This window comes from Lissotriton helveticus, chromosome 4_1, assembly GCF_964261635.1.
Source record: "Lissotriton helveticus chromosome 4_1, aLisHel1.1, whole genome shotgun sequence".
Lineage (NCBI taxonomy): Eukaryota > Metazoa > Chordata > Amphibia > Caudata > Salamandridae > Lissotriton > Lissotriton helveticus.
The window spans coordinates 140,661,323-140,685,392 of record NC_136063.1 but is presented as its reverse complement, the minus strand read 5'-3'; the positions used below and the strand labels follow the sequence as shown (position 1 = coordinate 140,685,392).

The following is a 24,070-nucleotide window of genomic DNA, read 5'->3' as shown; positions in this document are numbered from 1 at the left end:
ATTCATTACTCCGACTCCTGGTCTCCCCGTCCCATTCCTGAGCCCTTCCCTCCCTCCCTGGGTTGCATTGTTTCTTTGGGGTGATTGTTTCGCTTTCTGGGATTGTTTTCTTTGGTATTCTCAGGATATTGCTCTCCGGCACTTTCCCCTTTGTCACGTGATAGTGACGCCATGTTGGGGGAAGTGCAAAATCTCAGCTAGGTAATAGGTTTCTGTGGAGCAGACTAGCTGCTCACTGTTCAGGAATGGGACGGGGAGACCAGGACTCGGAGCAATGAATATTACCGGTGAGTAACCAGGCATCCATCTTCAGGTTTCAATTCTCTTCCGATTTATATGCGATCTATGGGTAGTCATTTACAATTCACACCACCTCCGAAGATCTGGGTTTTCACTAGAGGCGGGAGTAAATTATGTGAATTTGGCAACTTCATATTACTCTTGCAACGTGGAGGTCCGGGCAAATTCCACCAATCGCTGCATGGAAGATTCTTTCTCCCGTGAGGCTTCAGAAATGTGCGAGCGAGATTCTGGCACCCCAAGCAGGATTTATTTTCGCTGGCAGTCACAAGCGTCAGAGGGCTGCCTCTCGAGTAGATTTGATGCCCCTCAAGTAGATTTTCTTCTCGATTGGCAGCAAAATCAACTCGTCTCGCACTCTTACGCAGCACATTGTGCCATTCCTGCTGATTTTCAGTGCTACTTGGTCTTGATTGCAGTGTGAGCAGTGCAACGTGCATATATTCTGCCCATTGGCCCAACTCAGCGGAATCTCGCTATGTAACTTCATGTAATTGTGTGGAGTGGAATTCTATCAGTCCAGCCCACCCTTACTTTTTACTTAGTACATTTTGGGTCTCATTAAATGAAGTTTTGCTATAGTGCAGCGCAGCAGGCCTTCCTGCTGCGCTGTCCTACAGCAAAAGAAAAGGGAAGGAATGTGCTGTATCTATTAGATACAGCGCATTCCTGTCCTTTTCTCCTGTGCCGGGGCACAATGAGCTGCCGTTCGCCAACTCAGGCACCTTTGCACAATGGTGCAAGGGTGCCTGCGTTGCGAGGATGATTATTTTTTCAGAGGAAGGGAAACCTTCCTGTACAAAAATAATCACAAGAGGCTTTTTCCTCTTTCTATGTGTGCTGCAGAATGCATCACACATAGAAAAAGGAAAAACGAGGAGAAATAATAATATTTCTCCTCGCTGTGCCTCCCTTACGCCTCCCCAAAGTAAGATTTTTGCGCTGCCTCAGATTTACGATTTCTCGTAAATATGGGACAGTGTCAAAATGCCATGGATGTTGCTGAGAACACCCCCAGCAACACTCATTGCACGCCCCTTTCATCCAGAAAACTGCGTTAAAGTGGCCACTATTTATCGGGTAGCAATAAGCCAAAAAAAGTTGCTTAGTGCTGCCTGATAAATATCATGCAGGCTTCTGCGCCGCAGAAAGTCACAAAAAGTGACGTTCCGGCGGTGCAAAGGGCCTCATAAATGATGCCCTTCATCTTGGCTGCATTTCCCAGTTTTCCTCTTAGCGTCAGGACACTTTTCTATGTAATTTATACGCTTTACAAAAAAAAGAAAAAAATGAATGAATAAATAAATAAATAAACAAGACCACAGAGTGGGATGTCTCATTGTAGTGATGAGTAGCTCTATTCTTTGCACACTTGTACTAGTAGTCAAGGGAAATTCAACAGGCACATCTACATGTACCCGAATGCAAAGGAGTCAGTGAGCTTCACATGTCTGACATTTTACTACTTGAAAACTTAGATATCTCAGAAATTAGGGATTTGATGTAATCCTGCTCAAGTGAGTCTAGCCTACCACCACATCATGTATTGGGAATTTAAAATAACATTTAGAAGAACCGTGCCCCAGTGTGTCTTTGCTACCTTCTCTATCACCCTGTAAAGCAAACATTGGGATGTGTTATCTGATATTTCCTACTGCTACTCGTATATTTTCTGTAGCTACTGGTCTACTTATCATTCCTTGCCCCTTAGTAACTCAAGGTTAACTATCCTGAAAAGACACAGCATCTTTAACAATCTGTGTTCATCACTCACTTACAAATTTAGGGAGAACGACAAAAACTCCATGTCCTTTAGTAAGTCCAAGATTGAGGAAAATTTACTTTCCAACACACCTCTTAGTTCTAAACACTTAAAGGCCTGTAGGAAATTGGTTTAGGGCTGGGACAGGTGAAACCCGACTGAAGCAGCAACCTCTTTTCTTGTCAGAGTGAAACAATAACAAACCCTAAATTAACCTGTGCTTAGCCCTCTTGTAGCTTAGCACAAAAGCAGTCTGGATTAACTTAGAGGCAATGTGTGAAGTATCTATACAGCACTTCAATCAGTAATAACGGAAAAACACAACACAGAAAATCTTGAAAAATACAGTAAAACGGAATCAATTATTTAGGACCAGAACAACAAAAATCCAATTAGTAGAACCAGAAATATGTAATTTTAAAGATTTATGTGAAAACAGTGCTTAGAAAGCCAAAGAGTCAACTGTGGCTATCTGGTTACGCCAGATCAGGACGTGAGTTCCTGCTTCGAGGATGCATCATGCAGTGGCAGTTCTGAGGAGATGCGCGGTCCTGCATTGGGGATGTTTCTTGCTGTGGTGGTTCCCATGTGAGACTGCGAGGTGATGCATCTTGCTGCATCGGTTCTAACCAAGAGACCACAGTTGTTCTGGCAGAGCACATCCAGGCCCGCTTCCAAGTGTTCCGGGGTGGGGTGGCACCACCTGGGGCAAGACTCACAGCAGGCATAGTTCAGGTGTTGGGTTGAAGGTGGTTTGAGCCTTTTCTGTCCCTGAGGCTCTGATCAGAAAGCCACAGAAATAACCCGTAGAGTCACTGTTGTGGTGCTAAGTGCAAGATGAGGCCCAGTCCTTCTCATTCAGGCATCAAGACAGTAGGGCTGCATATTAGCAGTCCTTTGTGCAAAGCAGCACAGCAGTCCTTCTAAATCTTCCGCAGGTCAAGCGTTGTGTTGAAGAGTTGGGTCTGAGAGTCCACTATTTATCCCTGGTGCTAGCATTGAAGTAGGAGAAAGTTCTGGTGGTTCCCATCCTCAGAGATGCTTGGAATTTCCTGCCTCCCTGCCCTGGCCCCAGCTTGTCTGGTGAGACAAAAGACTATTGTCAAATCCTTTGTGTGTGTACCCAGGCCGAGGCTTTCGTGATGTGCAAGTGTTGTAGGTAACATCTCTGCCCCCTATCAAGTCAGAGAGGGCAAGTACTGCCAACATCTATTCCCCCGTATCTCGCTGTCTAGGAGCAATACTCTAAGACCAACTTCCAGCTACACCTAATCATGTGAGCCACCAATTGATTGGGACAGGAAAATGTCAGCTTTCTAAAAGTGTCATCTTCAGAATTATGCCTTAAAATTCAACTTTACCATTAAAGAGGGTTTAATATTAAGTTTCTTTAGACACCAAACTCGAAATTCTAATCTGCTCCCAATTGAAAGATATCACTTATTAAATGTAATAAGGTAACTCAATGTTTTCCTATGGGAGAGATAGGCCTTACAGTAGTGAAAAATGTATTTGAGAGTTTTCCACTACCAGGAAATGCAAAAGTTAAAAGTATACTGCGCTCTGCTTGTTGCACAATTTAGCGCCTACGTGAGGAGTGACTTATTTGTATTAACAGGGCAGTTTTAGGCCTGAAAAAAGGTTTATTATCCCTGTCGAAATGGCAGTTTAAAACTGCACACACAGGCCAGAAACATGTTTAAACTTAAGTGAGAGGCACACCTAGTGCTAAAGGCCCAATCTTAGCATTTAATTTACAGGCGCTGGGCACATGTAGTACCACTTTACTAGGCACTTTCAAGTAAATTAAATGTGCCAATTGGGCGTGAGCCAATTTTACCATGTTTAAGGGAGAGAGCACAAGCACTTTAGCACTGATTTGCAGTGATAAAGGGTGCAGAGTCCTTAAAGCCATCAAAAACAGGAGGGAGGAAGTAAAAGGATTGAGAAGGATGCTGCAAAGACGGTGTAGTCCAACAGGGCCTAAATTACAGTTTAGCGGACAAGAAACTCCATCATAAACATGCCGGATGGCCCATCCACCATATGAGCGGTGTATTATAGTCTATGGCACTTGTAAGACCATGATTCGGATATCTACCATGTTTTGACAGAGTGTCCGATTGCCGAACTCTAAATTATGACAAAAGTCACATTGAGATGGTGAAAAATGGCAAACGAAAGGGGGAATTAGTGATCATTTAAACATGTTTTCTCTTTTCCATTAGGGTGTAGAGAAACCATTCCAGGAGCTCATACCCTGCTACTCTGAAGACCATCATACAGTGGGACAGAAGCCAATCACCTTCATACGGCAGGTAACACCATGAGAGGACCCACTCTGTGACCAGCTGATACCCTCACATCCTTCATAGTCGTCCTTTCACCCAATGAACATCATTGCTCCCTTCCCCTTCTTCATACTATCTTCTTCATCCTTAACCTCCTTCTCTGTCCTCCCTCCTCTTCCCTCTTTGATGAGATGTTGGGCCCAGTCATTAAGCGTAGTATGTCTCAGAAGATGCACTGTAGCAGGACAGCTTCATTAATATGGCGAGCAAAGAACACTGTCAGATACAAATAACAACTCTAGGATGTAGACAAGTAAAAACATTCATGCATACATTGCAGTTATCCTGAGTGAACCCGAAGAGACTCAAATATCAAGCATTTTTGGCTGATTTGAAGTTTTTTGATTTCACAAACTCTAGGTGATTTGAGCCCTAAATCGTTCTTCCCAAGAGGTATTGTTTGTAAAGAATTCCTGCATTTGTTACATACACTATTGGGAACAACAAGTTATGGGCTGAAGTACAGAAACTGATTCTGAAGAACCTTCACCTTTTATAATCTAGATCCAGAAGTCAAAACAACAAGAACAACAACTCGAAATGTATCTTCAGCTGAAAGGGAACCCACACACTTACTGCTACAAACCCCCTTAGACTCTTGGAATGTCTTCATGTAAGATGCTTAGAGGAATACAATGTTGACACCATACGCTCAGAAGTGTGGTCTAATTTGATATAGAGATTAATCAACCTATCTTTGTGTCAGTAGTAGAACTCTTCAAGATCTGAGCCAATAAGCATCTATTTGACCATGTTGCCAGACATGCAACAGCATACTGTTCTCTCTGTAATTAATATTTTAGATATAACCTGAGTTTCTGTGGTAAAATATTGAGGCATCCTGGCCATGATGGCCATTTGCTAAACTCAGAAATTTGATGTACCATTGATCTAGCTCCAAGAAGCAGTAAAGCACAGAACACGATTCGCCTCACAAGCTTCGTGAGCAAGAGGTGGTGTCCATAGAATGTGCTGTTTGGGGTCCCGGTGAGACTGGATCATGGAAATCATGAGCATTATTCTGAGTTGCAAGTGTCAGCTCAGAGGTCATCCTAGGTTTCTTACACAATGATATGCACTGGTATAATCATTAATTCTGTCCCTCTACTGCTATTGTCTCTAGCTCTGTTGCATGTCTCTTGACAAGGTGACCTCTCTGATGTAAATTAAGCCAAAATTGGGTTGAGGATGGGTTAGGTGTTGCATTTAAACATAGTTTGGTTTAATTCTCATTACTATGCTTTTGACCTGCTTTTGACCTGGTTAACAGGGCTAAGCTGTGGGGGGTCCTCTTGTCCATGGGCATCGATGCACCCCTGGTAGGGTATCTGGCAGAGCTACACAGAGACCTCAAGACCTCGGTCAGAGTGACTAGGGAAGGAAGATGCACCTGTCACTTTGACTCAGAAAGGGGGGTTAGGCAAGGATGTATCCTTGCCCCCCCTCCTCTTCACTCTTTATATAAATGGCCTTGAGGCAGCCTTGGCAGAGTCCCACATTGACATCCCGCGTGCAGGAGAGATAAAGATACCTGCCTCCTGTACGCGGATGATGCTGTCCTCTTAGCACGCTCTGGAGTGGCATTGAATAAACTCCTCTTATCCTTTGGGGATTTCATGTCCTCTTTGGACATGAAAACTAATGTAGAAAAATCCCACGTAATGATAGCAGGAGCCGCAGGCAGGAAAAGAAAGACTAAAACTTTTTTTTGTGCTGGGAAAGAGGTTAGGAGAGTCCCATCCTTCCCTTACCTAGGCGTGATCTTTGACGAAAAGGGCAAGTGGGGCCCCCAGCTTTTGGCTAAAAGTAACGCAGTAGCAAGAGCGGCCGCTGGGTTGCTTGGTTTTGCTAAAAAACTCGGAGCCCGCCCCATGGAAAGCATTATAAAGGTCTACAAAGCCAAATGTTTGTCGGTTGCTCAATACGGCTCTGTTATTTGGGGGCACACTAATCATGAACATGGCAAAATTCAGAAAGTAGAAAATAAATTCCTGAGAACCCTGCTTTCTGTCCCCCAATCGATTTCTACATACATAATACACACAGAGCTTGGACTGGGCTACATTACCGACATTTTAAAGTCAGCCCCAGTGATTGGATGGTTGAAAGTGTGGCTCAACCAGGAGCTTACTCTAAACCATCACATCCTTAAAGATTGCTTAGCCCTGGATAAACTATACAACATTCCATGGTTAAAATATGTTAAGACGCAGTTAACTCTAGTTGGCCGACCTGAACTTTTTTCTTCCCCACATTTGATAAATCAGGAAGACATAAAGATAGTCAAAAACCTTTTGACTGACTGTTATGCCTTGGAGAGGGAAGCCACAGAGTTAAACAAATCTACGGTTAGGAAACATTGCATGTTAACATCTGTCCCAGGTATGGAACCATATCTCTTTTTGGTACATAAACCATACCATCGTTTCCTTCCAACAAGATTTCGTCTTGATCTGATTCCTTTTATTCTGGGTAATTTTAAAAAGTGGACTAGACCTGAAAATGCTGATCCATGTGACTGCGATTATTTTTCTATTCAAGACACGACTCATTTTATCCTGTTCTGCGGTCATTATAAAGAGAGTAGGAAAAAATACTTGCTGCCTATATTGTGCAATATGGGTTTTACACAGGTAAAACCAGCTATGCTGTTCCTGCAACGTCTATCGAACTTAAAAGTGTCATTTCATGTTGCCAGTTTTTTGGTTGCTGGTGCACGTATAAATAAGCATTGTTTTAGTACTAGGCACCTTGTCCCTGATTAATGTGTACCTCCTATATTTTATTGATTTTACTCTTTTTAAACATTATTGTATTTTATTTTGTATAACGTGTTTTTAGGGTTTTTTAAACAAAATTCTGATCTATATTATTATGTGTCATGATGAAATGTTCCCGTGTATTGCTTGCTCTTTTATGATTTTAAATAATCGAATAAAGATATTTGACTGACTGACTACTGTTCTCTCTGTAATTAATATTTTAGATATAACCTGAGTTTCTGTGGTAAAATATTGAGGCATCCTGGCCATGATGGCCATTTGCTAAACTCAGAAATTTGATGTACCATTGTTTCAGCTCCAAGAAGCAGTAAAGCACAGAACACGATTCGCCTCACAAGCTTCGTGAGCAAGAGGTGGTGTCCATAGAATGTGTTGTTTGGGGTCCCGGTGAGACTGGATCATGGAAATCATGAGCATTATTCTGAGTTGCAAGTGTCAGCTCAGAGGTCATCCTAGGTTTCTTACACAATGATATGCACTGGTATAATCATTAATTCTGTCCCTCTACTGCTATTGTCTCTAGCTCTGTGGCATGTCTCTTGACAAGGTGACCTCTCTGATGTAAATTAAGCCAAAATTGGTTTGAGGATGGGTTAGGTGTTGCATTTAAACATAGTTTGGTTTAATTCTCATTACTATAAGTGTTAAATATAATTTTCCTATTTACAGAACATGAAATAAAATCTCACCTGTCCCTGCAAATGATACGTCTTGATTCACAAAATCAAAATCCTTTGCTATTTTCAGACATAGATGCAAAAGTGTAGCTGTTCACATTTGCTCAGATAGGCACATTTTGCAGTTACATATTTAAGAAAGAGGTTTGAAAACGTGAGTTAGAAGGGGCGGTACCTCGAGGTGGCCATTGTGAAACTTTGGAGCAGTCACAAAGTATGAACTGAATGTTTTTCACATAGATAAAAACTGAGTAAAAACATGTCAATTGACACACTAAAACTAAACTTTACACTAAATCCCCACTGGCAACCACAGGCTCAAATTAAGCCATGTATCTTCTGACTGACAATCCAGTGGAATTGGGATCAGAAGAAATAAGTATAAGCCTGAAAACCTTAAAATGTTCAACAATCCTGTGCCATCACAAGTCCTGCACATCTTTCTCTCAATAAGACACATTGGGAATTCTTCACAAAGGTAAATGTTGGAGAGTATAACTGCATGTATAAATTTACTCTTGCACTCTGGAGTAAATTTACTACTATCAGCTATTCGCCATTTCGGAGTGTAAATTTACTCAGAAGCGTAGACTTACATTTCCCCACAATCTGAAACCATGAGGTCGAGCCGAATTTACAAATGTAAAGTTACTCCCATCAGAGCTGAGATCTTCCTATGGTAAACTAAAGTTGGAAATATTTATTAAACTTTAATAAATATGAAAATATTTTATGTTAAATACATCTGAAACAATGGAATGGAGCTGCATTTACAATTGTAAAGTTATTACTAACAGAGCATAGCTCTTCCTGTTGTAAAGTATAGGAAACATTTGAAATATTTATTAAACTTACACAAAATTAGTAAAATATTTTATGTAAAATATTAAAGTACATTTAATGTACTAATTTATGTTAAATGTATAACAAAATAAAAACGCCATGCCACTATTAACCTAAATTTAAATTTAAATAATAAATGTAAAATTATTTGAATTATTGTTTTAATGATTTATTTTAAAAAATCCCATTTAAAATAAAATGTTTATTGTGTTGTTATGCATTAAAATTACTATAAGTTATGTATGTAATCATATAATTATTGCAAAAAATTAAATTTTTATTTATTGTGTAAATTCAAAAAGGTATTAACATATATTACATCAAATATTATTGATTTTTATCTATATATACACGCTTTTTGTTATTAAATTACACATATATATATATATATTACCTACTGGCGGTCGCCAGTAGGTATATATAGTTAGGATTTTTTCTCTATGGGATTTTTGAAAATTCTATGTCTAATAACTTTGGCATTTGTGGACGGAATTGGCTGAAATTTTCAGGAAAATGGAACATTTTGTTTCTGAGCAGCCCCTGAAAATTTGGGGGGGGTTCGTCAAGGGGGGGCCGAGAAAAAAGGGGGTCCCAAAACGCATTTTTCCCATGTTAATTTCCATAGGGCGGTTGGACTCACTTTTAGCTCAAACGGCTGAATGGATTTGCACGAAACTTGGCAAAATTGTAGGGACTGGTAGCCCGATGTGCCTTTGCTAGGTCTCACTACATGTGCTCCAGTGGATTTTGAGAAATTAACGTTCAAAAAAAGATATATATCTTTGACAGCGCTCCGCTTCGCGTACTTTTCGCGTTACGGAGCTTTGCGAAGCGAAGCTGATTGGTTCTCCGGCGTCTGTAAACATTCCAAACAGTCCGTAGCGGCCGCCATCTTGTCTCTCGGTAGGATCGAGAGACAAGAGGAGGCCAAAGCGAAGGGGCAAATGACCATAAGGGGGCATAGTAGATCCTACCTGACCCCCTAGGTTTGATGTGGAGGTTTTAAAAGGGCCCCGCGGGGCAAAAAAAAAAAAAAAAAAAAAAATCGAACGGGTGAATGGATTTGCATGAAACTTGGCAAAATTGTAGGGACCGGTAGCCCGATGTGCCTTTGCTGGGTCTCAATATATGTGCTGCAGTGGATTTTGAGAAATTAACGTTCAAAAAAAGATATATATCTGTGACAGCGTCCCGGGTAGCGCTCCGTTTCGCGTACATTTCGCGTTACGGAGCTTTGCGAAGCGAAGCTGATTGGCTCTCCGGTGTCTGTAAACATTCCAAACAGTACGGAGCGGCCGCCATCTTGTCTCTCGGTAGGATCGAGAGACAAGAGGAGGCCAAAGCGAAGGGGCAAATTACCATAAGGGGGCATAGTAGATCCTCCCTGACCCCATAGGTTTGATGTGGAGGCTTTAAAAGGGCTCCGCGGGGCAAAAAAAAAAAAAATAATAATTTTTCTTTGGTGGGGTGCGCCCGGTTAGCGTAACGGGAAGCGGACTGGGGAGCGTACTACAAGGAAACAAGAATGATTGACTTTTAACTTCTTGTATGTTTATAGACTTTTTTTTACTTTTTTTTCTGCTGAGTGACGTCTCGGCCTATCTCCACGGGATGCAGTCCCTACCATCTCGGCGTTTAAGCCCAGGGGGACCGGTAGTGTGGGAGAGATAACGTCTGTTAACGTTCGATTCGAAGGAAATCAGGAAGTGTTGAAAAACATTGTCTGCGCCATCTTGCCTTTTTTCAAATGCCACACTTTTGTCGTGCACGGCAGCCATTTTAGATGCCTTGACCAGACCCACTCTCTGCACGCTGTCGATCCTTAGCATGGCTCCCCACCCTCGCAAGCATCTCCCCCAGGCACTGGTCACCCCCGCTCTCTGTCTTATGCATGGGCAATAAACCTCCCCCCATCTGCGCTGCTCTTCCCTGAGAATCACACTCTGTGCCCGCCCGACACCTCCCTTTCGCCCTATTCACTACCGCACCCTCTGACACTCCTCTTCCTCTGTGTCCGATTGTCCAGGCCGGTCCCAGGCTATCAGGTAGCCCTGCAGATGTACTTTATGGCCCCAGCTGTAAAGAATCACCCCTCTTCAAAGGAGTTACAGTAGATCAAGGCACCCACCCGATGAGATCCGTCACACCACACGCGTTCCTACTATCTGAAAACCATCCTGTATTGTGATTGGGGAGGGGACCGAGCCTGAAGCGGAAGATTCCAGGGATGCCTCTTTGTACATCAAAGTTTTTACAATTATGTGTCACATTAAAAATATATAGCACTCCAACAAAGTAGTAGGATTATAAAACTTTAATAACTTATAAATATAAACAACGCAACAAAAACAGTAAAAACATTTAAACATTTTTAGGAAAAAAGAAGGAACAATGGTCAGTAGCGGTCGGTTGTGCGAATAGTCCCAAGGCAGCACAACGTCCTGAGTTCTGGACGGCACCCAGGTGATGTTGCCTGGGTGCCGCACTGGTTTTGGGTATCCTACAATGCTGCTCCGAATAACGGCGTGGGGCGTCCCGGGGGGTGGCTCGTCAGTAGCGGTCTGTTGTGCGAATAGTCCCAAGGCAGCAGAACGCGCTGAGATGTGGATGGCACCCAGGTGATGTCAAGTAAGTTGCCGCACTGGTTTTGGTATCCCACAATGCTGCTCCGAATAACGGCGTGGGGCGCCCCGGGGGGGGGGGGGGGTGAGGCGGCGTGAACGGGCCTCCCCAGGTGGAGGCTCGTCTGCTGTAGTGGGGCGCCCCTTTACCGTTTCAGTTGCCATTCCGCCCGCTTTTGGTACACTGTGTCAAAATCCGCCATTCAGCTGAGTTGCGCCCACTCTTGCGGTGCAGCGATAGGCGGCTGCCACAGGACTCTCAAAATGGCGGCAGGCTGTTTCCTTTTTGGGCCTGGTCCACTGAAATGGCCCTGGGACACCTTGGAAATCGGACGCTTGTCTGCTAGGTCTTGGACCCCATTCTCGAAAGCGTCCCCTCAGCCTTGAGGATTCTACAAAAGTCTTGGGGGCCCCCGACTCCTGCAGGCTTCCGGTGGGGAGCGGCTGCCATGATTGCTCGCGGAATGACCACGACGGAGCCACGAGATGGTGGTGCTCTCATGCTGACGCCAGCTTCAGTCTGAAACATCCAGAAACAAGGTGGGGCTTTCATCGTTTGGGAAAAAAAAAAGTTTTCATCCAATGAAAAGTGTTATTTTTAGGTCATATGATCAAGCCTTCCATCATTAGGAAACCAAAAGTAAAATGAACCAATGAAAAGTTTTATAAACAAGTCACATGACCTGTTATGCGGCATAGGGTATAAAAAGCGTAGAAAATCCGTTGGCACGTGAGGCGGCGTCAGTAGCGGACCGATGTGCGAATAGGCCGAAGGCAGCACAACGCGCCAAGATCCGGATGGCACCGAGGTGGTGTCTAGCAAGTTGCCGCACTGGTGTGGCCATCCTACAATGCTGAAAGTCGGCGTGGGGCGCCCCGTTGGCCTGTGAGTTCGCGTCAGTAGCGGACCGATGTGCGAATAGGCCGAAGGCAGCACAACGCGCCAAGATCCGGATGGCACCGAGGAGGTGTCTAGCAAGTTGCCGCACTGGTGTGGCCATCCTACAATGCTGAAAGTTGGCGTGGGGCGCCTCGTTGGCCTGTGAGATGGCGTCAGTAGCGGACCGATGTGCGAATAGGCCGAAGGCAGCACAACGCGCCAAGATCCGGATGGCACCGAGGTGGTGTCTAGCAAGTTGCCGCACTGGTGTGGCCATCCTACAATGCTGAAAGTCGGCATGGGGCCCCCCGTTGGCCTGTGAGATGGCGTCAGTAGCGGACCGATGTGCGAATAGGCCGAAGGCAGCACAACGCGCCAAGATCCGGATGGTACCGAGGTGGTGTCTAGCAAGTTGCCGCACTGGTGTGGCCATCCTACAATGCTGAAAGTCGGCGTGGGGCGCCCCGTTGGCCTGTGAGATGGCGTCAGTAGCGGACCGATGTGCAAATAGGGCCAAAGGCAGCGCAACGCGCTAAGATCCGGATGGCAACGAGGTGGTGTCTAGCAAGTTGCCGCACTGGTGTGGCCATCCTACAATGCTGCGCCGAAAGTCGGCGTGGGGCGCTCCGTTGGCCTGTGAGTTCGCGTCAGTCAGTGGGGGTTGTTTGAGGATCTGACTGCATTGGAAAGCAATGTGATGCTGTGCGTCGCCCCCAAGATGAAGGTTCCTCGGCTGCAGTGGGGCGCCCCTTGGTGTTTCACTCGCTATGCAGCTGAGTTGCGTGCGCACTTGCGGCGAATAGGCCGAAGGCAGCACAACAATATTTTCTGAATAGAAGACACCACAAGGCGCTGAGATTCGGTTGGCACCGAGGTGGTGTCTAGCAAGTTGCCGCACTGGTGTGGCCATCCTACAATCCTGCTCCGAATAACGGCGTGGGGTGCCCGAAGGGGGGGGGGAGGCGGCGTGAACGGGCCTTCCCAGGTGGAGGCTCGTCTGCTGTAGTGGGGCGCCCCTTTACCGTTTCAGTTGCCATTCAGCTGAGTTTCGGCCGCTCTTGATGCTACAGCGACAGGCGGCTGCAACAGGACTCTCAAAATGGCGGCCTGTTCTTTGGATTTGGGCCTGGTCCACTAAAATGGCCCTGGGACACCTTAGAACTCGGACGCTCGAATTTTTTTTCCTTTCCTCTACATGCAAAAAGAGGTAAATGCCCGGTACGTTACCTGCCTCATCTGCCACGATGTACTCTCCAGAGGAACCGAAAAAAAATATAGTTATGGTAACTATACCATGCATCGTCATATGGAGAGGTGGCACCGATTAATTATAGTGCTGCACAAAAGAGAGATTTGGAGGAGAACCCCCGACCTGCCAGTACATTCACCAAAGAAGTGACACTGACAGCATCAGAGGCAAGGGAAACGGTCCCAAATATTTAGAAGAACTTTGGAAAGATTAAAATGACATGTTTAGATTGTGGCAAATTAATTTCATGTGGACAGATGAGTGTTACTCTAATAAATACAGCATATGAACATCATCATAGTCGATGGTTGGTAGAGACATTTTGACTATATCCTGGACCTGCCCGTCCTCGCCCAAAATGGCGCCGGAATAAATGGGACTCGTAACTCCTTGTTGTGTACTGGTTGCTGAACCTTGAAATCACGAGATACGTATGCAGTTTTGAAGCACATGGCGGGCGGGGACGAGAATTGATTGAATATTTCGACATCCCTATTGATATTAAGTTCTGATGTGTTATTGATTACTGTACTATTGAAAGTTCGAATTAACGTCACCCATGGTACTTGCCCGCAAATGTATATCTAGATAATTTTATTGTAACTGGCTCTGTCGTATTTTAATTATAAAATGTACGTCCACCGATTCCGCAACTGTTAGACACCTTAGTTCTTGCAACCTAATGGCCCGCCCGTTACGTTCCTCTACAGTGTAAATGTCTACTCATCATATATGATTACAGTTTGCTCCGTGGCCGGCCCACGTGGTTATAGGCCCGTATTTGTATACTGACATTTTCACAATAAAGGTTTTTAAAAGAAAACATGGTAGTAGTATTTACATTGGTAAAGTTTTTAATAATAGTCACTGTTTTAGAATCAGTAAAAGGCAAGTGAAATAAAGCAGTCCAATTACATGAAGGGTAAAAGGTATAATACGCAGGAACGCAGTAAAGATAAATGGTCAAGGGCTGTTGTGTTTCTACTTCTGCAACATAAAGTGATCGATAAGAATCTGATATTCAGGCGTATCGGCGACTAAGACAGCAGGCCGAGCCTCTTTTGCTCAACGGCTCCGTCATGGGACGAAGAAACGCCCTTTTTCTCGAAAAAGGAATATATTTTACTTGCAGGACAGTTGTAAATTTTCCGGGAAAGTACATTAGCCTGGAACATTATAACATATGTTTAAGAAAAAATAATGTTCGAAAGTAATAAAAAGCGTAATTTTTAGGTCATATGACCAAGCCTTTCATCATTAGAATAAGAAAAGTAAAATGAACCAATGAAAAATTTTATTAACAAGTCACATGACCTGTTATGCTTACGTTACGCGCTGCGCGCCGCGCCCCAGATCGCTTCCGGGAAGCTGCGCTTCGCGCACCGGAGCACTTCCGGATGCGCTAACGCGGCGCGTCATATGACGCATTACGCGACAACGCAGGTCCAGAATATAGTCAAAATGTCTCCACCAACCAGCGGTCGGAACACAACCCCTTTCAGCAGGCTAAATAGTTCTGTTAAATGACAACAGAAGGGACGGGCAACAAGAACCATCAGTCAAAGAGGGGAGGGCAAGTTCTTCTCTACCGGGTCACGTTGGGGCGCTACCGGAACTGATCGAATTGGTAGTCTACAGTGTTTCTGGATGTTTCAGACTGAAGCTGGCGTTAGCATGAGAGCACCACCATTTCGTAGCTCCGTCGTGGCCATTCCACGAGCAATCATGCTAGCCGCTCCCCACCAGAAGCCTGCGGGAGTCGGGGGCCCCCAAGACTTTTGTAGAATCTTCAAGGCTGAGGGGACGCTTTCGAGAATGGAGCCCAAGCTCTAGCAGACAAGCGTCCGAGTTCCAAGGTGTTGCAGGCCCATTTTAGTGGACCACGCCCAAATCTGAAGAGCCGGCCGCCATTTTGAGAGTCCTGTGGCAGCCGCCTATCGCTGCACCGCAAGAGCGGGAACAACTCAAGTACATGGTGAGCGAGACGCTGTAGTCAAAAGAGCAGGCGGTAAACAGCTGAATAGCGGAAGAGGCACAGTGTAGCAAAAGCGGGCGGAATGGCAACTGAAACGGTAAAGGGGCGCCCCACTACAGCGTGTCTTTAGGTGAAACGGATTGTGGGACAAGGTCAAGAATGGAAGAGTCACCAAAAGGCAAAAAGTTCCGCTTGACCCCGGGAGCCGGCCACCTATGTCGGGGGCGATCTCAGGCCACACCAGGGCAACACGACTTGCGGAGGGGGCCGGAGCCAAGCGCCCCCTCCGAGTCCGCGCCATGACACCGTCCCTCGGGGGCCTCCGTCAAGCGGTTCAGGGTGGCACCGCATCACATTGTTTTCAAATGCAGTCACGTCCTCAAACAGCCCCCACTTACATTGAGAATAGTGAAGCTGTAGCAAGTGCAAATAGGCTTCAGACAGTGTTACAAGCACTCCTCAAAACTTTGAATTATCAGAGTGCATGAGTTTCATGCTCGATCGATTGAGCTAGCCGGATCGGGCAACAAAAAGTATAAAATAGTTATGTAAATAGTTATTTAATAAAATGTTTTACCCTGTTACTTTGCTGGTGTGTTGTATATATTTGTAATATTTGCATAGAGTTTATCGTTATTTTGGGCGGGGTGGGTGGCGGAGCCGAGCTGTCTTGCAGCCATCATGGTGTGGAGCTCAGTTCATCTCACTAGTTTCGTATTTCTCATGAGGGGTTGTTCCTAATGTTTCTATTTTAGCGAGGTCAAAAAGAGATCCCATTAGTGGCCTACTGATTTTGCTCGATTCCTTTTGTTTTTTAACACGATTTTTCACTATCTGCAAAGACTAAACAGAGTATTGCGACTCTGTGCTTGTTTGTAAATAGAGAATGAACCAAGGAGAAACAATTCTAAAACAGTAAATGCTTGGATAACAATCAATCAAATGGAGAGAGAAGCAGGCACGACGGATTACAACGGGGGCAAAGGCCTGCGTTAACTACCCTTCACTATCTGCAAAGAGAGAGTACTCCTAATAGAAATGAGGGGGAGGGGGGGCAGCATTCAAAGCAGATCAGTGTGCATAAACACGAAAATGTTTTTACTTACCACGTACTTGACATTCGACAGCTTATGATATTTGCTATTAAAAAACCATTGAAATTCACTGAAAAAACCATAGGTTATAGACCATATATAGTTAGCAATTAGCATTTTCAAAACCTTGAAAATTCACTGAAAAAACCATAGGTTATAGACCATATATAGTTAGGGATTAGCATTTAAAAAACCTTATTTTACTCACACAAAACCATTGAAATTCCATATATAGTTAGTTGCACTAACTATATATCGCGCACCCGCAATCCACTGCTGATGATGTCACATATTACATCATTCATGACATGGTCAGTGACATCACTGATGACATCTCAAATGACATCACTGATGACATCTCAAATGACATCACTGATAACATCTCAAATGACATCACTGATGACATCTCAAATTACATCACTGATGACATCACTGATGACATCTCATTTGACATCAATGACCACATCACTGATGATATCATTCATGTGACAATACAATGCATCTCCTCACACTTTAATATAACCTCTGTTACACCCAGTGTTAAATACAGAGTATAATTTTTGAAACCATTGACACACCAATACTAGTTACTACATACGCACTCAGTGATTCCTATGTTTACACACACATTCACTCATTTACCCATACAATCATTCATACATACAATCACTCATCTTTACAACACTATCATATGCACTCATACACCTATACAGACTCTCACACTCTGTCACTCATCCATGGAGTTACTCACACACCTAGTCAGTCCTGTAAAGAATCAATCACACTTCCATTTTCTAATCTATACAGTTAAACATAGAGCACCTTACATTTTGAAACATATACTAACACATACTTACTCTCTTATACAATCATTGATACAAGTACACATTGATCTGCACAGAGTCACACACCTCCCAGCCAGCCACACACACACTCAGTCTCCCATACAAATACTTGGGCAATCAATCAATAACCCATATAGTTACTCATATAGCTACTGATCAACACATGCAGCAGTTTACAGAACAACAGACATAATGATGCACAAATTAAGACAGTTTAGTCACTAACCCATGCACTCAGTGAGACACATTTAATCACTCACTCATACAGTCAGTCACGCACCTACTAAATCCTTCATCCAGACACTTCTACATCTACTCATTCTTCAATATGTAAAACATATTTAAACTTTACAGAAACACACAGTCACTGGATGATGTCATCAGTGATGTCATTTGAGATGTCATCAGTGATGTCATCAGTGATGTCACTGACCATGTCATGAATGATGTAATATGTGACATCATCAGCAGTGGATTGCGGGTGCGCGATATATAGTTAGTGCAACTAACTATATATGGAATTTCAATGGTTTTGTGTGAGTAAAATAAGGTTTTTTAAATGCTAATCCCTAACTATATATGTTCTATAACCTATGGTTTTTTCAGTGAATATATATATATATATATATATATTTTTTTTTTAAGTGAAAATATATTATTTTATATTGACTTTGGGGCATATCAACAAGGGGTGGCGATAATATTATCGCCAGATTAGAGCCCGTTTTCGGGCGAAAAGCGGTGATAATATTATTGCATATTCAACAAGGACACTCTAGCGCGTTTCCTTGCAATAGCGCCCCTTGTCAGCACGCCTCCCATCGCATCGCTAATGAGATGCAAAGGAGGCATGCCTGACAAGACTCCCTTGGGAAAAAATCGCTAACCCAGCTTCATCAAATGGACAACGAGGGTTAGCGCTATTTAAAATCACGTTAAGTATGCCTTAACGCAGGAATTTAACGTCTGTTAAATTCCTGATTAAGGCATACCTAACAAGGGGGGTGGATTGTGTGGCTAAGAACACAGGCCCTATCATCTAGGATATCGCCATTTTCCACCATGGAAAACAGCGATATCCCCACTATCTCTGGAATTGTTATCGCCTCGGCGATGTGCGTTGTTGATAATGCGCTAACCGAGCGATAAATTCCAGAGATAGCCGGTGATAAATATGCAAGCGCTAAGCGCGCTATGCGTTATTTATCACCGGCCCTTTATATTATGCCCCTTTATTTCCTACTGAGTTCTATTTTAAGTCACTGTCTCCTTTCATTTCCATGGGTGGCTGTTGAAGTACTTCTGAATGGCCATGTGTGGTGCTGGATTTCCTCCATTGCTAAGCTGGAGTACATTCACATTTTTACTGTTGCATTTTGGGCTCTAGTGACTTAAAACATTTAGTTTTTTAATAGCAATGGTTTTACTCTTTTGTGGGTAGGTGTTTGTATTACCATATCCCTCCCTAAACTCTACCGTATTCCTCTCAAAGCTCTTCCGAGTTTGAAGTAGGTACTCCCCATTTTCCCACCAATCCCCTGGTCCTTCCCACATTTACTACTAAGGGGTCAATTTCGATCTCGGTTGGTAAGCCCTCCGAGACGTGTCAGTAGCCCTTACCTTACGGCTGAACCGTATCAGGAGCGAGACTGTCCAGGCGAGGAAGTACGATGCGGAAAAGCACCAAAATCACGACCGATCCGCACGCTCCGACTCCATCATCAATCTCCGTCCGAGCCTGACTCAATTCGCGTCGCACGGCAACCTAAACACTGCTACTTCTGGCTGGTCAAGTACGATGCGCAGTTCCTACGTTCCGGAAGGGTAGCCACGTACGGTACATCACAGCACCCGGAAGAGCAGCATATCAACTCCGATTCGCACCAGTAACCCATTCCACGGATCCGAACCAGAGCAGCAAGCAACGGATCGAGACGGAGCATGAATCCAATCGCCCAGGTCATACCAGTCCTGTACATATATGACCGGATCAGGAACAGACGCGGACGGCACAGACAGTAAGTAAGACACCCACCCCACAAACAAATCCAGGGGGTGCAGACCCTCTCCACCAGTACCACGCCTCCTTAAGGAACCCATGGCCACCACAAATGCCACCACACCCATAGGGGCATGTTACCCACCCCCACTGCGACCCCACCCATAGGGGCATGTTGCCTATCACTGATGCCACCCCACCCATAGGGGCATGTTGCCTATCACTGATGCCACCCCACCCATATGTGTTATGTTGCCTATCACTGATGCCACCCCACCCATAGGGGCATGTTGCCTATCACTGATGCCAACCCACCCATATGTGTTATGTTGCCTATCACTGATGCCACCTCACCCATAGGGGCATGTTGCCTATCACTGATGCCACCCCACCCATAGGGGTATGTTGCCTATCACTGATGCCACCCCACCCATATGTGTTATGTTGCCTATCACTGATGCCACCCCACCCATATGTGTCATGTAGCCTATCACTGATGCCACCCAACCCATAGGGGCATGTTGCCTATCACTGATGCCACCCCACCCATAGGGGCATGTTGCCTATCACTAATGTAAAATGTGTGGACACAAAGTGCAGCTAAAGATGAGCATTGTTGCAAAGGGTGAAAATTACCCGTCATCACAGTGACCACAAGGTAGGTGTCATCATGGAAATAGCAGCACATGCCAAACAGTGTGTATGATTCCCGGGCATGTGAGCACAACACCTGTACAGTCAACCTTCATCTACCACCCAATGTAGGCACTTGTGACATACGTCTGGGTACGGTATTGCCCCTTAAGTCACCTGCACATAGACAATACATATGTCTACCAAGTTGCACAGAGGACACAGTTGACTATACACCAATGATGTCCACACCTGCATGTACAGTTCAGATGGCACAACAGTCAGTGTAAGTGTCAAGTTGGACATTGTGAAGCACATCATATGTGCATGAGTGCAAGCCACTGATTTGGCCATGCCAATGAAATGATACCATCCCTGTGCAAATTAGTAAATCATTAGACCCCCACTCAGCTGCAAAGGATGACATGGATACCAACATGAACATAAAACTCATCTCATGGGCCACATGGAGTATACCACATCAACACCTCAGGCTCTGCAATTATCCACATGAGTCCTGGCTTCACCTGCTATGTTGCTGTCCGCATTTTGCCATAGACCGTCGCCGCATACTGGCTCCAGTTTTTCGGGAAAAGACATTGAGACACTGCAGGGAAGCATCGGATTTGTGTTTTAGCAATAACTCAGCCCAGGCTCTAGCAAGAGCTGGGAAGTTTGTCAATATTATCTTAACTGCACTGCATAATGCTTAGCATTAAGAAACTGATTAGGACTTTCTCTTTTTTTTCTTTTTTTAAAAAACTTTTATATTTTAAATTTTATATGTCATTACGTACTGATATGTTTGTATATTATGGTTTTAATTAACTGTATAATGAAGGAAGGAATACCTCAGTAACAGACTTTGTAAATCCTGCATCTTCACACCAAGGTCAGGATAAACAGCAGCAACACAATCTACAGCTAAATCAAATGCACAAGGAGAACAAAGAATGCTTTATTCAGCAATATGCCATCTGGAATGGAAAATAAATAATGAAATGTAGTCCAATGTCCATTTTTAAATCAAAAGTCCAATGATGGTGTGAGTGACACCTGTCACCCATTGCTTGCCTGCTCTGATAAGGACTGGGGGACATCCACTCTGAGGGGCATACATTGGGCAGGCCAGGCACCTCAGGGACAGGCAGGATCAGGGCTCAGAAGGATGTTGGGAAGGGGTGCTGGGTGCAGGAGAGTCAGTGGCAACTGCAGTGGAGGGGTCTGACATGGGTTGTGCCGTCACAACTTTGGGGCACATGTCTGATGGGGTGGGTACTGGAACCACTGCAGTGGGCAGGTCAGGTGTGGTGGACATGGTCCCCACTGCAGTGCCCATGTCAGACTAGGTGGGCGTTGACTCCACTGCGGTGCCTAACCCCATGGGAGTGGAAAGGGGTGCAGGTGGGGTTGGCAGGACAGCTGGGGGTGACACGCTCCCCACAGTAGTTGCAGCTACAGCCAGACTGATGGTGGTGTCAGTGGAAGAGCAAGTGGCAGGGGGGCGGGGCCTGAGCATTTTGGGTATAACGTATCTGTGGGTGGGGGAACCTGGGACAGGGTGTGGCGGGGTACCTGTGGTCTGCTGACCTGGGGGATGGAGGAAGGAGACTGTGCAGTGGAGCTGGGTGGTGGTGGTGGGGTCTTGCTCTTCCGCTATGGGGTGACTTGCGGGTGGGGGCTCAGTCTGCCTGTACCTGGGGGAGGGTGTCCGGGTGTGAGGGGCACTCTTCTCTGTGTGGGGGGACTTCCCCTTCCCCCTGTATTCTGGATCTGCTGGATCTGAGGGGAAGAGGACTAGGTCACACAGGAAGAGCTTCTTAGGAGATGGGGTTGCAGGTGAGGCAAGGAAAGGGCTCTTGGAGGGAGAGGGATTGGAGGACTGCGGAGTGCTTGTGGATGCCTGTGTGTGTGTCTGAGCCACATCCCCTGTGTGTTTGGTATCAGTCCCTTGACTTTGCTTGCGTGCACGTTTAGACTTATGTGTGGGTGATTGTGTGCTGCCTGTGTCTGTCTATTTGGGTGACCATGCTGGTGTGCGTGTGCTGGGGACAGGTAGGGTGCTAGGAGGAGTTGTTTGGGCTGAGGCTGCAGGGGTGAGGAACTGCTGTAGGAGGGATACTTCTGCCGTCAGTGAGGAGGCCATGGACTGATTGGTCCTCTGTAGGGCAGACATGCCAGATGAGATGCCCTCCATGAATGACACCAGTTGTGTCAACAGATCGGTGTGTGCATGGAGGACACTCAGCATTGATGTCTGCCTTACATGGATCTGTTTAAGTAGGTCCACAGACTCCACACTAAGGGTAGCAGGGGACACCGGGGCAAGGGATGCGGTACCTGGCAGGAAGGAGACATGCTCCCGAACACGGGAGCTGCCATGGACCTCTGGGATGGGAGGCGAGGGGAGGGTGGTGGTGGTGGTGGTGGCAGTGGCGGTGACAGCATCAACCTCCGTTGTATCCTGGCTGCTGACACCCGCCCCCACAAGGGAGTCATCCTCCGTGCTGTTGTGGTCCTCAGCTGAGGTGGATGGTGCTGAGGACTCCTCGGTGTGGCTCCCCTCACCCTCTGTGCCACTGGGTCCCTCCGACTCCTCAGTTGCTGGCCCAGGCTGGCTCTGTGGCTCCTCCTGGTCCGTGGCGCTGGGTCCTGTGCCCGTGGATGTATCTGCATATAAGTAGGAAAAGAAGGACCACATTAGTTACCTGCACTTAAATGCACACAACACTGTCTATACCCAGGCTGAACATCAAACATGGAACCCATATCCCTCCTGGACAGGTACCCATATGTCTGTTGCATGCTGGCTGTTAATACCCCAAAGTGCACACATGCACCACATACCCAGTTGTTGTACATGCAAATGACCATTGTCAAGTACAACACTATTAACATACATCACATCAAATGCCAATCACTCAGTACAGGTTTCTGGATGAATGTATGGCCACACTCACATATTACAATCTTGTGATGCCTAACAGCACAACACACAATGATGTCCTATCCTCTTGATAGTAAATGACACAATCAGCTGCATGGAGCACCTCAGACTCACATGTAGGATCCCTCTTAGCAAGTCAATGCCCTGGCACACATGCACGGTAAGTCAGCCTTCACTGTCACATGTCATGGGGCAATGCATCCACACAACATCACTCTGCACTGAGTCACATTCATACCTCATTCCCATACCAATCTCTGCAGCTGACAAGTGCACAAGTCTGTCCCCTGCCACACACTGTTCTTGGACTATGATGATTCTACATCACTTAAAACTGACATATGAGTGCCTGCAAACACAACTACCTGAACATGAAAAACACACTGTCTGCTGCCTATGACACAGCTGTGTGAAAGTCACTCTTGCATGCAGCATTGTGCTCATTAACTGTCCACACCCCTATATGTTACACAGGTGTCATCCCCATTGTCGCAACTCAGATCTCCTGCCCACACTAAAATTCTCAACACACCAGTTGTCACAAAATAGGAAACCACACTACAATGATATTGTGTCAGACACCTGATGGCACATTTCTGGAACCACAGCCAGTAGGTCCATACATGTGAGTGCGAGTACAGAGACTCACAATGCCGTGGAGTGGGCATGACAGAGCAGGTAAAACAAATACAGTGTATTGGTATTGGCATTGGCAGTGGGCAGGTGTCTAGGTCAGTGTGACATACTCCCTCTACATAGCCCTGAGGACACTACATGGACCCACCTGCTGCATGGGTATGTCTTAAGAACCCCACACACATGTTGTGACCCAGCCCAGCAATTTTAACACATGTGAAAGGCACACACAGAACACATGTCAGAGACCAAGCATAGTGTAAAGAAGAGACCCACCCACGATGCACACATCAGAGTCACAGTAACTTACGCTGTGCACGACCATCAGCATAGCTCATTTAAGGGACACAGTGCCCCCCAAGTTGAACATAGTCACAGACTGTAGGGGCCACAACTGTGGATCAGGTGAGGAGTTTGACTTACACAATAGAGGGGCACGAGTCCTGGACTCCAAGACCAACTTAATGTGGGAGTA

General features: G+C 45.4%; 1 protein-coding gene across 1 annotated transcript in view; it reads left to right on the top strand.

Annotated features, from left to right (window-relative positions):
• Nucleotides 1-4,272: 4,272 nt before the first annotated feature.
• Nucleotides 4,273-24,070, top strand: part of LOC144828425 (alanine aminotransferase 2-like) — a 107,235-nt gene continuing 87,437 nt past the window's right edge. The window contains exon 1 of the mRNA XM_078686558.1: nt 4,273-4,380. The gene's annotated coding sequence lies outside the window, so the exon portion shown is untranslated. The remainder of the gene's footprint in view (nt 4,381-24,070) is intronic.